Source organism: Pangasianodon hypophthalmus, chromosome 1 (assembly GCF_027358585.1).
Source record: "Pangasianodon hypophthalmus isolate fPanHyp1 chromosome 1, fPanHyp1.pri, whole genome shotgun sequence".
Taxonomy (NCBI): Eukaryota; Metazoa; Chordata; class Actinopteri; order Siluriformes; family Pangasiidae; genus Pangasianodon; species Pangasianodon hypophthalmus.
The window spans coordinates 35,355,767-35,358,266 of record NC_069710.1 but is presented as its reverse complement, the minus strand read 5'-3'; the positions used below and the strand labels follow the sequence as shown (position 1 = coordinate 35,358,266).

General features: G+C 39.8%; 1 protein-coding gene across 1 annotated transcript in view; it reads right to left on the bottom strand.

The window, feature by feature from the left end:
* capn15 (calpain 15) overlaps nucleotides 1–2,500 on the bottom strand; it is a 29,158-nt gene that overhangs the window by 22,163 nt on the left and 4,495 nt on the right. The window lies entirely within an intron of this gene.

Here is a 2,500-nt window from a genome sequence, read left to right as displayed (position 1 = left end):
GATTTGCATAAACAATAAAAACAGGTCTGAACTCCTCGCTCTACTTTCGCATTAGCGAGTGACAAAGCAACAAGTTCTTTTTTTTTTTTTTTTTTTACACACACGTGTGCAGCACAGAGCCGCGGTTTCAGCGTAAACTCTCAGCTCTATGCAAATTAGGTATGACTCTATAAAGAGACAGATAATGATTGGCTCGAATGATTCCTCAGACCAATCCTACAGCGTGTGGTCCGACTTTTCTTCAGTTCCCCACTCACAACTTTACACTGTGTTCCAAACTATTACTCATTGCTGTTTTTGTTCATTTTTTCCTAAAAAGTCTATGTAATTGGCAGTCAATAGGATTTGTCATTCCTCAACAATTATATTGTAATCTGGATTTTATTAAAAAAAAATTACCAATGATTACAATGGCATCTTTTTTTTGCAAAATAACTTAAAATGCAGTGTTCCAAATTATTATGCAAAACAGCATTTCAAAACACTTAATAGTTTCTAAAGGATTGAAAACAGAAATCTTTTGTAATTTTTTTGCATTAGGAGGTTATTTTTCTCAAATCAAAGCTATTTCAATCAAAAAACATCTTTACAGATCAAGTTACGTATTAACATAGGAGCTCTTCTTTGATATCACCTTAACAACTCTCTCATCCATTGAACTTGTAAGTCTATGTATAGTTTCTGCCTGTATTTCCTTTGAGAATGCCAGAATTGCCTCCCAGAGCTGCTGTTTAGAGGTAAACTGCCGTCCACCCTCACAGAGCTTCCTTTTAAGGATGCTCCACAGGTTCTCAATAGGGTTGAGGTCAGGGGATGATGGTGGCCACACTATGATTTTTTCTCCCTTTATGCCCATAGCAGCCAAGGCCTCACTGGTATTTTTTGCAGCATGGGATGGTGCATTGTCTTGCATGAAAATGATTTTACTCCGGAAGACACGGTTCTCCTTTTTATACCATGGCAGGAAATGGGCAGTTAGGAACTCCACATATTTTGCTGATGTCATTTTGACACCTTCAGGCACCTTAAAGGGACCTACCAACTCACTTCCTATGATTCCAGCCCAAAACATCACTCCACCACCTCCTTGCTGATGTTGCAGCCTTGTTGGGACATGGTGGCCATCCACCAACCATCCAGAACTCCATCCATCTGGACCATCCAGTGTAGCACGGCATTCATCAGCGAATAAAACAGTTTGAAAATAAGTCTTCACATATTTCTGAGCCCACTGCAATCGTTTCTCCTTGTGGGCGTTGGTTAGGCGTGGCCGAAATACAGCTTTACGCACAGCAGCAATCCTCTGGAGGATCCTGCATCGAGAAGTTCTTGGGACTCCAGAGGCACCAGCAGCTTCAAATACCTGTTTGCTACTCATCACTGGATTTTTCACAGCTGCTCTCTTAATACGATGAATTTGCCTTACAGCAACTTTCCTTAATACGCCTTTATCTGAACGAACCCGTCTGCGTTCTGAATCACACGCAAATCTCTTCACAGTACGATGATCTCTCTTAATTTTTCGTGAAATATCCAGTGATTTCATACCTTTCGCAAGATACTGCACTATTTCACGCTTTTCATCGTCAAATGTTTGTTTATTTGAAATTCTATTTGCATAATAATTTGGAACACAGTGTAGTTCCTACCTGCAGTTAGTTATCGTTTACTGTTTGATGGAAAAATGGAAGAAAAAAAAATTATAACCATGTTTTTATTCTATCCTGTCGTGTACGAACTCTCATCAAATGTTTACAAAGATGTTACAAAAAAACCTCAAAAGTATGAAGCAGAGATCGTAGATGTCTCTGGTGAGGGTATGTAGCTAGTTCACATAACGTAATTCAAATTTTCACAACCATTAGCTTATTATTAAATCTGTGTTTAACTAGTTAGCTGTGTTTATCTACAGTATAGCTACTACTGTTTCTCATCAAAGCTAAAAACACGCTGAACAGGCCACGCCCATAAGAGACTTGTCACCTGCTAATGTGAACGCAGGATCAGGGGAAAGACAGGGAAAGAAAAAGGTATAAAGAAATAAAGATAGAAAGAAATGCAAGAAACTCTTACAAAACAGGCCTACACACCAACCATAAATCAATAAAGTGAACCAAACGTACGTGTTTCTGCTACACAACATTATTTATCTGTTCACTGTCACATTACACAACATGTTTTGTTGTGATAGCGGTCAGTAAAACTATAAAAATCAGGTGAGTCTCAGTGATCTCGACCTCGAACTTTCAGACAGGAAGTTCTCGAGTGCATTTGGGTTCAGACAGGAAGTTCTCGAGTGTAGTCAGGTTCAGACAGGAAGTTCTCGAGTGTAGTCAGGTTCAGACAGGAAGTTCTCGAGTGTAGTCAGGTTCAGACAGGAAGTTCTCGAGTGTAGTCAGGTTCAGACAGGAAGTTCTCGAGTGTAGTCAGGTTCAGACAGGAAGTTCTCGAGTGTATTCGGGTTCAGACAGGAAGTTCTCGAGTGTAGTCGGGTTCAGAC